Source organism: Euprymna scolopes, chromosome 40 (genome assembly GCF_053919585.1).
Source record: "Euprymna scolopes isolate OS-2025 chromosome 40, ASM5391958v1, whole genome shotgun sequence".
Lineage (NCBI taxonomy): Eukaryota > Metazoa > Mollusca > Cephalopoda > Sepiida > Sepiolidae > Euprymna > Euprymna scolopes.
In genome coordinates, this window is record NC_136521.1 from 45114904 (window position 1) to 45130290 (window position 15387).

Genomic DNA, 15387 nt, shown 5'->3' on the forward strand with positions numbered 1-15387 from the left:
TTTATAGATAGTTTATAGAGTGGAACGATAAAATTGTCGCCCTAGGAAATACAACATGATTTTCATTTGATGAAAACCGTTTTCTTTTTTTTGTTGTATACCATCCACTAGTTGGCCAGTTGTGTACACATCCCAATAACGATAAGAACCTACTATCATGTGTGAAAATGACACAATGTTCAACAAGTCAGATCGGAGATGCTGCACGGTACAACTCATGTTCTCTACCGATTCAAGTGATGACAACAGGACCGTTGCCAACACCCTCAAAATGCATCGCTGGATTACCACAAATAACAAGGACGTGCCCAGGGTGATGAAAACGTTTCCGGCTATGGTTATGGTCTTTGGTATGGTTTTAAGTGAGGGCCACATCATGCCATCTCACATCTATGAAGTCAGCTTGAAAGTCAGCACCAAAATGTACCTGAATGTGTTGAAGACTGTGGTGATACCCTAGTGCAATCAGGTGACCGCTGGTAGACCCTAGGTATGGAAGCAGGACTCGATGCTCGCCCACAAGTCCAAAGAGACCCAGACTTAGCTTCAGAAGGAGTGTATTATTTTGTATACTTCTCTCACTGGCTCTCCTCCGCCCCTGACTTGAACCTGCTGGACTACTTCGTTTGGTCATATGTTGAGAACATCACCAACATGACCTCCCACAACACCAAAACCAGCCTGATTGCTGTCATCTGCTGAGTATTCACCGAGCTCCTGCTGGCACTTGTGGAAAAGGCATGCTCCAAGTTCCAGACCTATATCGAGGCAGTGATTTGAGGTTGAAGGCGGCTACATTGAATAGATGTCATCCTGACTAAATAACCAAGTTACCTGAATTGATTGTTTTAATTAAAAATTTTAAATAAAGCTGAAGTGTTGTTTACTTTAGGGCGACAACTTTCTCGTTCCACCCTGTGTATGTGGGGAATAATATATTAAATGTTTACCAAAATCTGATCACCACAAAGGTCCTAACTATGACGTCATAAAACGATGGCAGCCATTTTCAGAATTTATTTTAAATAATAAATGAACAATGGCTTATTACATTTAGAATGCCCTTGAAGGGTCACTTCTGATTAATGTTTACAGTTTTTTTTTTTAAATATTGTGAGCAAACTTTATTGGTTCTTTCATAATAATAGAATATTTTGATATCTTCAGAATTTATTTAGAATGGCTTGTAGGGGAAAAGAAATTTAAGAGAAATTAAATTCCTCTGCCCCAAACAAAATAATAACAAAAAAAAAAAGAAATAAAACACAAGTACACCTCCTTCTCGTTTAAAATGCGCCGCATTTATTTTTCAACAAAATAACAAGATGAACTAGCAAAGTCCGATCGGTAAGAGTTCTTGTGAAATCATTGAGGTTAGAATATTAAAATATTTTGGAAGAGGCCCAAAATATTAAAAAATATTTTCAATAAGCCTTAAATGGCGTTCTCATAGGGAACATTTAAAACTTTCAGATAAAAATCTGAAAGTTTGTAGTCTGTGTGACTAAATCATTTAAAGAGTATTAATTATTTATCATTAAATAATAATAATATATATATATATATATATATATATATATATATATATATATATATATATATATATATATATGCATGCAGGTCCGAATGTGATATATATATATATATATATATATATATATATATATATATATATATATATATCACATTCGGACCTGCATGCATTGTCTCTTATATTATTTGACTTTTTTTTTAAATAAATTTCTTGTTCAATTGATGCACGAGTTATATAATAATTCAAGCAATGTTTTTTGTTTTTTTAATTTTTATTGATCCCCTGACAAAAGGAGGGTGGACCTGTAAATTCACCCTTGCCCGTTCGTTTATTCGTCTATCCGTACTTTTCTCAATAACTACGCCTTGGAATTTTTTAAAATTTTGCACAAACATAAAACATGATGTGAGTAAAAAAGTAACAGAACGGATTTTCTGAGAAAACTCCGGTTGCCCCACCCCCAAGGGTGCCTTTCAGGTTAAAATGGCTAAAATTAACACTTATCAGAAAAATATTGATGCCTTGGATTTCTATAAAACTTTCTGAAAAGTTGTAACTAACTGATTTCTATATAATTTTGTTTGTCTATTCTTCGTGATAACTTTTGGGTGTGCCCCACGGGTTGTTTTAGGGCTAATAAAAACACTCCATTTTTATGATTATTTTACCATATTCGTCCAAAATTTTCTGTGTATTTCTATTTAGCAGTTTTGTATGGTGCTGAACTCAAATTTAAATATGCTAAGGCCTTGGGGACTTTTTGGGCTAAATGCAGTACAAATGATGGACATAGTCATTTTTTTTTGCATGGTGTGGAACTAAAATTTACATATGTTAAGGCCTAAAACTGCACTGTTTTTTTTTTTTTTTTTTACACAGTGGTCACCACTTATCAAGGCCCGGAAGCCACTCTGGGATAAGGGTTAATGCAAGTACATTACGTTAGTGTGGAGATTTGATGAAGTGTTTACTTAAGGGGGCGGTTCATTAAGAATTTGTTAACGTTTGACTTGAAGACATCCAAGTTGTAGTCAGGTGGGAAGCAGGCAGACGGAACAGAGTTCCACAGGCGTGCAATTCTAAGAAAGAAGCTTTGTTCATGGAATCCACGTTTTGATTTAGGCACAGATAATGTTCATTTTCACCAGGATTTGACGTCCCCTGGTGATTCCTGTGTAAAAAAAAAAAATACCGAATCCTCATCTCAAAAATTCTGAAACGTGAGTTCTTGGATTAATACTTGGAGTAAAACATCTAAACCTCCTAAAAATTTCTCTGTTAAATTATTTAATCTTGGATGTACTAATTGTTTTGTATTTTAAACAGTATATTACTGGTTTTGTTGATATATCGGCATTGCTTGACTTCTATCTAAATATGTAAAAGAATTGTTTTCAGAATTAAAATATTGTTTTCACTATTAAAATAATAAACGAATTTCAGTCTTTAAAATTCATGACAACGCCATGTTTATTAACTTTTAACGCAGAAACCACACAACTTTATAATAAACTAGCAGGACCTGTGGAACTTCAACAGCAGCATCTTTCGTCTATACTATTAATAAAATTATAAATGTTTATTTATTTATGTGTGTGTGTATATATACCAATAAAACTTTCCAACAAAATGCACCAAATTGAAAAATTCTTTTCTTCCCTGAAAGGTGTGAGTCCCTAGATTGTCCTTATCTATATATGGTTCGTAACGAACAACGCCGAGTCATACAAAAAGCCCGAAATAAGGGTTTTGGGGCCGTTTTATGCAATTGTCAAAAAATTTACCTGCCCATGTCAACGGAATATACCACTGTCTGTATACAGTCGCGGTAACATCTTTCGGCATACGGATAGGACTTGTGGTGCAATGGATAACGCGTCTGACTACGGATCAGAAGATTCCAGGTTCGAATCCTGGCAAGTGCGTAATAATTTAAACCATCATTTTATCCAACGTTTACTCATTATTCTTACCCTCAGTAAGAGTATTTTTGTTTTTTCAGTAATTTTGTTTTGTGCATATGAGAATTTCCCATACTCCGAGTTCACATGGTAAGCGTTGATGGTAAGTTGATGTTGAGTGTACTTAATGTTGAGTGTACTCGATTTTGTATTTGACTCAGCGTTGTGTGTGCCGATGCGGTGCAGCCGCTAGTATGTAATATATTGTTGCTTGGCATTCTGTGGGCGTTCAGCATGAATGAAGACACCATCATATTATTGTAGCCCTTTTGTTAAAACTGTAAAAATATTTATCTAAGCAAGTCTATATATTAATACAGTACCGTGTAGAATAATAAAAAAGAGGTGAGTTATTTATTTTTCCCTATTTAATAATGTAAGCATGACCATTAAAAAAACAATATAAATTAGTGACTTCAAAAATAAAAAAAAATAGATGAGTTGAGTGCCATCATCTATAATCAAAGCCGAAACCAAAACTTATGAAGAATTCTTGGCAAAATTATTTATCACATAAGAAATGGAAGGACACAACAATTATTAAACGCCAGCCACTCGAACGAAAAAAGATGTAAGCGTGACACACAAAGTATCACACACGCTATCATATTAATATATAGATATCTAATCTGCATGAATTAAAATATCATATTTAAGCGTATCTTATGACTGGGCAACGCCTGGCAGCTTGCTAGTCTATAAAGCTATAAAAGTGAGAACGTATGCGTGTGAGGATACTTCTCAACCCATACACTCAACAAATTTTTAATCTACAGACTTGAAATTTTGTATATAGGTTATTCAGACGTGTGGAAAACTTTTTAAATGGTTGTCATCTGGAACAAAGGGCTGCCAAGGTGTCAAAATTGAAAAATAGGTATGTGGGGGGAAGGGTGGTTGAATTTTTATCCGTTTGCTAACTGTTCCACGAATGTGCATCCGTGAATGGTTCGCATGACCGATTCATTATGTTAAACATAAGTAGGTTTGAAAAAACACTTTTCAAGGATGATTTCAAGCTGGTCTAATGGTTATTATATTTGACTCACTGTCTTTAGGTTCGAGGATAAGGGTTAGGAGTGTACAGTAGTCAATTGGACAATATAGTAATCATTAGTAATGAAAATTCGGTAAATTTGTTAACTTATATGGAACGGCTCATCAAGAACTTATTTATGTTAGACTTGAAGACAACCATATTGTAGTCAGCCGGAAAGCAGGAAAATGGAAGACAATTCCACAGGCGTGCAGTTCTAAAAAAGAAGCTTTGTTCATGGAATCTATGTATAGGTTTAGGCACAGATAAAGAGTGGGGGGAATTATTGATAGTGTTTTCAGCTAGACGAGTGTTTCTTGTGAAAGTTTGGCGAGGAGGGACCATAGATTGAAGCTCAGTCAAACACTTTCCATGAAAATAACGATACATCAAAGACAAACTCGCAACATCTCTTCTGTGAGATAGAGGTTGCAGGGAAGAGAAAAGGACATCTCCTACGAGGCTACGAAGTCTATTTTGAACTCAATCAAGGCAGGACAAGTCCTTTCTAGCAGCTCCTGCCCAGATGTGGCAACAGTATTCCATCCTTGGACGTACCTGGCTCTTATATAGATAGAGAATTGCATCAGCAGTGAGATAACTACTGGATCGATAGAAAGATCCCACCATTTTTCCAGCGGCCTTGGCAACAGATTTGATGTACGTGTTCCATTTAAGATCAGGAGTAACGGTCAAGCCCAGAAGCTTGTCAAAACTTGAGGCCTCCTGAAGATGAGAGCCATCTGTGCCCCATTTGAAGGTTCTTGATAAATTGCAGAAGCGTATTTGCAATTTGATTGGCTCCACACTTTCTTCTCCACTCTAACCTCTCTCTCACAGACATGATGTTGCTAGTCTCAGTCTTTTCTACAAATACTATTATAGCACGCGTTCCTAAGAACGGTCTGATCTATTTCCTGCTTCCTTTGTTCCAGCTTGTTTGACTCGTTGGTCTAGTAGTCTCCATCAATTCGCTGTTGTAATACTTCATTGTAATACAGCTCCCTATTCCAGTAGCTTCTTTCCAAGTACTACAAGGTTGTGAAACTCCTTTCCTGCTCACTGTTTTCCTTCTACCTACAGCCTTGGTCTTGAAAAGACCAAGGTCAATAGGCATATCATGTCTTTGCAATAATCAACATTCGTTTTTGCTAAATCCTTACATCAAGTGGCTTCATGCCTTGTCTCAACCAATTTTCATTAAAAAACCCTTTTTTTTTTTCAATTTTTTAAAAAGTTCTTATTCATTATCGGCAGTCAGTTTGACGGATCTTGCTTGCTTACCATGTGTATGACGTCATTTTTCAGTGAACATGCTTACTTTACGAAGGTTGTGGAGCAGCACCATTGATTGGTCGTGGAAGCCGATACATGAGCCAATCTGCAAGCTAAAAACTTGATTGAGAAAGAAAGCCCACAGATGTTAACGTAGGGCCAGCTGCCAGTTGACGTCATTTGAGCATGCAATATTGAAAACGTAGCTTGTATTTTATTTGTCTACATAACGCAGATGGCTTCCCGCACTTGCCTGTCAGGAGGCAGATGTTCGCAACTGGTGATTTTTATGTAGCAATGAGTGAAGAGATCTTTTGTATAATCTTAAATTTTTTTTTTTTTTTTTACTATAGCCTGCTTAGAATACCTCAGTTGTCCATAAGTACTTCTTGAGAGCCTTATCAATACAGGGCACTTGTTCAGAATTACACATATATTTAAAAAAAAAAAAATAATGACAAATCTGTACGATGTATGTACCCATGATGGAACAAAAATATCATATTCCAACAATCACATATATTGATCAAGGAGTTTTACCTTTAAATAAGAAAATCAGATTTTATAGATACCTGTGGAGCAACTGTCTCTCGACACGGTTTTAAAAATAGTTGCAAAAAAACAAGGGAGATAACTTAACATAATTTAAACTTGCAAGATTTTTGTTGTAATGCCTATGAATTCCCATTAATTGTTTAAAAATTATTTAATTCATAAAAATATGGCATAATCACATTGGTACACTAGTTCCCGAAGTTAAGCAACATTGATCCTGGTCAGTACTAAATGGGTGACCATTTGGGACTTCCAAGCGCTGTATGTTCTCTCTGTTTATACCAGCATTGTTTCCAGTCATCCTGGGCTTCTCCTAGCCACTGGACTCAAACAGTGCCGATTCAGGAGAGGTGTGGTTGGAGATTGCGCAACTCTTGCCTAACAATTACATGTGCAGCTGCCCTTACAGAGGGTATCCTTTGTCTTCTGAGAATGAACAGAGGCATCGGTATTTATAAAATAACAAAACTTGATTAATTTACGTGATTTTTGGAATATAATATTTTCTTTCTGTTGTAGGTATGTACATTACATAAATTTTAAAAATTTACTTTTTTTTTTTAATATAAGAGTGATTCTGGACAAGCACCCCATGCAGATTCTAAAATAAAAAGAAAATAATTAACCATGCTCTAGTCCATCATCTTACAGATGCTAAACTACTGACTGACAAACAATATGGATTTAGACAAGCCCGTTCCACAGCAGACATCCTCACTGTAATCTCTGAACGTATATACCATTCACTGGACAAAGCGGGGGAAGGCAGAGCGGTAGCTCTAGATATATCTAAGGCTTTTGACAGGGTATGGCATGAGGGTCTCCTCAGTAAAATCAGATCATACGGTATCACTGGTAGAATACTTAACATAATTAAATCCTTCTTAGATAAGAGAAAAATCCAGGTAGTCCTCGACGGTCGCACATCTAAACAATATGATATAAATGCGGGAGTGCCCCAGGGTTCTATCCTTGGACCTCTATTGTTCCTGATATTCATAAATGACCTCCCCGACAATATTGCCTCTGAGATGGGTATATATGCTGATGACACTACACTCTATGGCAGACACGACAGGAAGACGAATGAACACATTTCTAAAGAAATGGCAGAAACACTAGAGGAAGACCTCCAATCTGTAGTGGAATGGGGACAAAAGTGGTTGGTCGCGTTCAATGCTGCCAAGACTAAACTAGTTTCATTCAATAATTACAAGAAACCCTCTCTACCACCCATAGCAATGGCCAACGACTCTTTATCTGAGAGTCCATCTTTCAAACTCCTTGGCCTAACGTTCACAGGAAACATGAGTTCGAACAATTACATTGAAGGCATTGCCAGGGCCGCTGCAAGAAAGGTAGGCTCTCTCTACCGTGCTAGAAAACTACTAACACCCGAAAGTATCCTGTACCTCTATAAGGCCACCATTCGCCCATGTATGGAGTATTGCTGCCACATCTGGGCTGGTGCATCTGCTACTAGTCTCTCGCTCCTTGACAAGGTTCAAAAGAGAGTCGCAAACCTGATAGGCCCTGAACTGGCATCTAAGCTTCAGCCTCTGTCCCATCGACGAAATGTTGCATCCCTCTGCCTTTTCTACAAGTATTTTAGTGGTGAATGCTCTGACGAACTGCAATCACTTGTGCCCCCACGACGCGAGCACCCTCGACAAACCCGACAGGCTACTAGATCCCACCCCCACACTGTAGAGGTCCCTAGATGTAAAAGATCTTTTTACTCCAATAGTTTCTTCCCCAGAACCGCAAGACTCTGGAATTTCATTCCAGGTCCCTGCTTCCCCAACAGTACTGACGTGCAGAAGTTCAAGTGTAACGTGAACCGACACCTTGCTGCCCAAATCCCTACATAGTACCCCAGTAGTTGTTGCCCCTGATAGTAGCCCCCTACACCAAAGTGGCAATTTGCCTTGTTTGGGGTGAAAATGTAATAAAAAAAAAAAAAAAAAAAAAAAAAAAATGTGCTTCTTTAATATTAGTCATAAGTCAAAAACGTATTCCATGTAAAAACACGTTGATGTCCTTACGTGTCATGCTGACATAAGTATCGTCACCAAAAGTTAGAAAAAATGATCGCGTAGAACATTTTATGAAAAAAAATAAACATAAATTTTGTATTTTATTGATTCGCCATCAATAAGAGGAGAAGTACCGGAAGTTGCTATGAAGTAGGGGAGATAACTCATTCTTTCATTTAAGCAAGTAAAAACGAACAACCTAATCTATCTATCTATCTAGCTAGCTAGCTAGCTAGCTATAAAAGTGAAAGTGTCTGTCTGTTTGTGTATGTGCCTGTGTACATTTGCCTACACAATAACTCTTTCAATTTTCAGTCTTCAGACTCAAAATTTGATATACAGGGTAATGAGATTTGAGAAAATCTTTGTAATCGGTTTTCGGCCAGAAATTTGGCTGTTAAGGGGTCAAAGTTCAACGATTTGACCTTTGAGAACTCTACCAAACTCCTCTGCCAATTTTGGGTCTAAACATTTGAAATTTTAGATATAGGTTACTCGGATGTGGATCAAACTTTTTAATTTGATTTGCACCCAAAACAATAAGTGTTAAGATGTCAAAATTGGGACCAAAGTTTTTAAAAAATTGACCTCTGCGGTCTCTACCAAATTACTCAGCCAATTTTTGGTCTAAACATTTGAAATTTTACATAAAGTATATTCAGACATAGGGCAAGCTTTTTAATCGATTTTTGGCTGAAAATTTGGCTGCCAAGGAGTCAAACTGCAAAAGGTTTGACCTTTGCTGTCTCTAGCAAACAATTTAGCCAATTTTGGGTCTAAAGATTTGAAATTTTACATAAAGGGTATTCAGACATGCAGTAAGCTTTTTAATCAGTTTTTGGGCGAAAATTTGGCTGCCAAGAGGTCAAAGTTGACAGAGTTGACCTTTGCAGACTCTACCAAATTCCTTCACCAAGTTTGGGTTCAAAATTTGAAATTTTAGATGTAGGTTACCTGGACATGAGTCAAACTTTTTAATATATATATATACATATGCACATAAAGTTATGAACAGTACATAGAGCCTGAGCAAAGCCGGGCTGAACTGCTAGTACGTCTATAAAAGTGAGAACGTGTATGTGTGTGATGAATGTTAGATCTACAGACTTGAAATTTCGTATAGATGGTATTCAGACACATGAAAAACTTTTTAATTGGATTTCATCTGGACAAAAAAGACTGTTAAGTGGTCAAAATTAGAAAATTTGGATTGTGCAAGCCTTTTCTAGTCTCACACATGTTAGTGGACATTGGATTTTTACCTGTTTATCAACTGCTTCAGGAATGCGCATGTATGAATCGTTCACATGACAGATTTCTTAAGTTAAGAATAAGTAGGTTTGAAACCACTTTTTAAAGATTGTGTCAAGCTCGCCTAATGGTTATCGTACTTGACTTACTATCTTTAGGTTTTATTTTCGCTCTCAGCTTGAGTATTTTTTTTTTTTTTACTTACAAAAAGTGAACTGTTTAGAAAAACATAATGTCTCAGTTTCGGTACAAATTAAAGTATAATTTATGTGAATTTTACGACTGGACGACGCCAAGCAGACTGCTAATCTTCTATATATATAAAAGGCAAAATGTGTGTTTGTGTTTGTATGTCTCACAAAAACTTCTGACCGATGCGTCGGAATGTGACAAAACCAGTAACATTTAAAACCTTTGTCGGATAACAAATATCGAAAAATTGTCTAAAAATATTAATTGCTTCACTCTCAACTAGCCAGTTTTCTATAAGGAGGGAGGCGCTTTTTTCGCCGAGATTTTCACAAGTCATCATCTCCCTTCAATTGACTAGCCTTAATTTCAACATTTGTGACTTCCGGTTTTGCCATTGAGGCAATTTTATGGTTCCACTCTGCATTCCAGTATGAAACGTAGGTACATCAAAGTATGTTTACTAAAAATATGAATGTCAATTGTGAGTAACTTAATTAATTTTAATTTTTGTACTTTTTCAATGGCACGTGATACGATAGAACTATGATTTATATAAATAAAGCAGTAGATGTATGTATCAAATTTAAACTGTCTTTCAACTAAGATTTAAGTCATTTTTTTTTTTTAACTTTTAAAATCAGTACTATCAGTATACAATATTCAATAGAGAATTGGCTTTGTAATAATAAATATGGAATCTGCATAAAATTAAAATATATTTAAGCGTATTTTACGACCAAGCAAGCCGGGCGCCTCCCGCCAGTGTATGATAAAATTGATTTTAACTTGTAATCAATCTTCCAGTCCATTATCTCTACTATTATATAAAAGGAACTTTGTGTTGCTGTGTGCAAAATATTTAACAGATAAACGCCTTAACTATTGGTCACATAGCACTAATTGACAGGAAATAGTAATTATACACTAAGGATAGTTTATAACGAACAAAATCTTTGTTTGGATGGAGGAATAACATGTACAGATATATATTCGGCAAGTTTAAATGCAAAATGTTGATTTCTATTATTTTTGTGCAGGCGCAATTTCATTCATAGTTTGAAATGGTTTCATTTTAAATCTTTCTTATCTATCTGTCAATAGTTCAAACGGTAGGGAACATGGCTGGAGCGCTAAATGTTTTAGTTTCGATTCTAGCTGATGGTACCCAAGTCAGTTTTTTGCTAACTTTTGGAATCTGTACTATATACAGGGTGGAAAGATAAAGTTGTCATCCTAAAGTAGACAACACTATAGCTTTATTTTAAGATTTTTATAGAAAAAATCAATTCAGGTAAGTTGATTATGTGCGAATGTTGACATCTATTCAATGTAGCCACCTTCAGCCTCAATCACCATCTCGTTATGGGTTTGGAACTGGGAGCATGCCTTTTCCACAAGCACCGGCGGGAGCTCGGCAAATACTCGGCGGATGGCAGCGATCAGGCGGGTTTTGGTGTTGTGGGAGGTCATGTTAGTGATGTTCTTGAGGTATGACCAAACGGAATATCCAGCACATTTAGATTGGGGGAGGATGGAAGGGGGGGTCAGTGAGAAAAGGGGACAAAGTCATAGTTCTCCTTCTGAAGCCAAGCCTGGGTCTCTTTCGACTTGTGAGTTGGCACCAAGTCCTGTTGCCACACACACACCAGAGTCTGCCAACGGCCACCTAATTGCTTCAGGGGATCACCATACTCTTCAACACATCCAGGTACACTTTGGTGTTGACTTTCAAGCCGACTTCAAAGATGTGAGGTGGCCCTCACTTGAAACCACACCAAAGACCATAACCAAGGCCCGAAACTTTTTTTTTCTAACACTCTGGGCATGTCCCTGTTATTCATGGCAATCCAACAATGCATTTTGAGGGTGCTGGCAATGGTCCTGCTGTCATAACTTGGATCGGTAGAGAGCATGAGTTGTACTGTGGCACATCTCCGATCTCACTCGTTGAACCTGTGTCACTTTCAGACATGATAGAAGGCTCCTATCGTTCTTGGGATTTGTACACAACTGGACAACAAAAAAAAAGAAAACCGGTTTTCATCAAATGGAAATGGAAACATGTCGTCTTTTTTTTTTTTAGGGCGACAATTATATCGTTCCATCCTGTAATTCAATATGAAACGTAGGTACATCAAAGTATTTTTACTTAAAATATGAATTTCAATTGTGATAATAGTAAAGGAGCACCTTAATTAATTTTTCTTGTCGTTTTTTATTTCTTAAATAGCACATAATACGATAAAACTAGTAATAATACAGCAAGGGCTGTTTATAATGAGTAAAATCTTTGTTTGGATGGATGAATAACATGTACAGACGTATATCAGAAGCTCACAGTATTAATGCCGGTGTCCCTCAGGGGTCCATCCTGGGCCCAACTCTTTTCCTGATCTACATTAATGATCTTCCAAATCACATCCTTACATCATTTGTAGACATTTATGCTGACGACACTACCATTTATGGTACCACATCTAAGACAGTAAACGACCAAGTTCTCTCCAATTCTCTCTCCTCTGATCTTGAGCACGTAGTACAATGGGGTAAGGAGTGTCTGGTTACTTTTAATGCATCTAAAACCAAACTTATCTCTTTACATCATCAACATTCTGATCCACATCTGGCATCAATTGAAATGAATGGCTCTCGTCTTCAGGAGGCCTCAAGTTTTGACAAGCTTCTGGGCTTGACCATTACTCCTGATCTTAAATGGAACACGTAGATCAAATCTGTTGCCAAGGCCGCGGGAAAAATGGTGGGATCTTTCTATCGATCCAGTAGATATCTCACTGCTGATGCTATTCTCTATCTATATAAGAGCCAGGTACGTCCAAGGATGGAATACTGTTGCCACATCTGGGCAGGAGCTGCTAGAAAGGACTTGTCCTGCCTTGATTGAGTTCAAAATAGACTTCGTAGCCTCGTAGGAGATGTCCTTTTCTCTTCCTTGCAACCTCTATCTCACAGAAGAGATGTTGCGAGTTTGTCTTTGATGTATCGTTATTTTCATGGAAAGTGTTCGACTGAGCTTCAATCTATAGTCCCCCCTCGCCAAACTTTCACAAGAAACACTCGTCTAGCTGAAAACACTATCAATAATTCCCCCCACTCTTTATCTGTGCCTAAACCTAAACATAGATTCCATGAACAAAGCTTCTTTCTTAGAACTGCACGCCTGTGGAATTGTCTTCCGTTTTCCTGCTTTCCGGCTGACTACAATATGGTTGTCTTCAAGTCTAACGTAAATAAGTTCTTGATGAGCCGTTCCATATAAGTTATCAAATTTACCAAATTTTCATTATTAATGATTACTATATTGTCCAATTTCTACTGTACACTCTTTAACCCTTATCCTTGAGTGGCCTCTTGGCCTTGATAATGTGGTGATGCCTATGTAAAAAAAAAAAAAAAAAATATCCGGCAAGATGAAATGCAAAATGTTCATTTGTCTACATATTTCTGTTATTTTTGTGCCTACGCAATTTCATTCATAGTTTGAAGTGGTTTACTTTAAAATCTTTCTCAACTATCTGTCGATAGCTCAAACAGTAGGGAATATGGCTGGAACAGTAGATGTTTTGGTTTCGATTCTAGCTGATGGCACCCAAGTCATTTTTTTTTTAAACTTTTAAAATCAGTACCATAGGTATACAATATTCAATAGAGAATTGGCTTTGTAATAATAAATATGGAATCTGCATAAAATTAAAATATATTTAAGCGTATTTTACGACCAAGCAAGCCAGGTGCCTCCCGCCAGTGTATGATAAAATTGATTTTAACTTGTAATCAATCTTCTAGTCCATTATCTCTACTATTATATAAAAGGAACTTTGTGGATGTGATTGTGTGAGTTCATTCCCTATGGACTCTTAAATGGCTGGGTCGATTTTCATGAAATTTCACACAAATGCATTTTATATATCTGGCAGTGTTTTAGATAGTTTTTTCTATCGGAATGTCTTTTGAAAAAATCCCATGAAAGAAGGAATCGGTGATTTTGACCAAAGTTAACGCCTTACACAGCCTAACATCATAATTGCAATTGAGAAATTTTATTTGCACACAAGCAGAAAGGCCCAACATATAAAATCAACAGTAGGTTCTTTGATGTGACAGGGGCGCATTCGAAATGAATGTTTCTGTTTAGAGCACAATTAAACCATGATATTTGATATTTGCATTTTAAACTTTAATTCAAGCCATCATATAAAAATGATTCCATAAAAATCAACATTCGATTCTCTACAGTGCAATGTAGACTACAATATATTATATAGTGAACTAATCACTTTGTGGAGGATTGAAAAATGGATGATTTTATCGATTTTGATGACAATAAAATATGGGAGAGTGAAACATTCATAGATCCTCATTCATGCCCGAGCAGCGTCAGCTTTCCCTGCTAGTTTTTTTTTTTTTTCTTATTTTGGGCAAGAATACTTGTTTCAGCATGACACATAAGTACATCAAAGCGTTTTTATTTGAAATGCAAGTTAGGTAAAAAAGCAGCAAAAATAATTTAGATTCTGATATGAAATTATTATTTCCGATTTTCAAAGAAAAAACGATGCAAACGATAACGGTTGGGTTAGGTAAAATCGATCTATCCTTCCGACTCTCTCTCTTTCCCACTCTGTCTCTCTTACTCTCTCTCTCGCGCACACACACACACACACACACACACACACACACACACACACACACACACACACAGAATTTGTTTTTTTTTTTTGTGATAATAACTAAAGAGTAGACATGCATCACACAGTGCTAAGAGTATGTGGATCACTCAAGGACACCATCTTGAAAAAGTACTACCGCCTAGAACTGAATCCTTTAATGTCCAGAATTGTGTAAAAAAAAATTGGAGAAAATGAATTTAAAAATGAAATTGATACTAAAAAGGTTTGGTGCTTGCTCTAAGAGAGGCGACAGATCGATTTTTTTTAAAATATATCCTTTTAAACAAAAACAATATTACTTACTTACTTACTTGTCAAATCGAAAATAGTAATATATCCCAAAATTACAAAAATTCATTGAATAGAGCAACTGCTATTGTGTTTTTAGTAAAAGAAAAAAACTTTTTCGATATAGGCTACACATGTTGGACGCCATTACGATGTAATCTAAAATATGCTTCCTGAGTTGCCCCCTGCTTCTGCAATCTTCCTTGTCTATGCTAAAACGTCTATGAAAAATGCACTTTTATCCAATTTTCCATAAAAATTACTTTTAACTCTAAATAACTTTCTACCTGATGGATTTTCGTAATTTTTTGATATATTACTATTTTGGACATAACAATTCAGTAAGTAATATTGTTTTTGCTTGAAAGGACATACTTAAAAAAAATAGATTTGCTGCCTCTCTTTGAACAAGCACCGAGAATTTAATTCTACTTCATTTGATATAAATTATTTGTTGTTTTTTCTTTACATTTTATCTATTTTTGGCTTATGAGTTTTTGACTGTTAACTATTCTGGGTTTTTATCATCACAGCGAAAGTTTAATTGATTTGTAAACGGTGACGGAGTACA

General features: G+C 36.3%; 1 non-coding gene across 1 annotated transcript; it reads left to right on the plus strand.

Annotated features, from left to right (window-relative positions):
- Nucleotides 1-3386: 3386 nt before the first annotated feature.
- Nucleotides 3387-3459, plus strand: Trnar-acg (transfer RNA arginine (anticodon ACG)). The gene has a single exon. It is a non-coding gene; the product is annotated as a tRNA-Arg (tRNA).
- Nucleotides 3460-15387: the final 11928 nt, after the last annotated feature.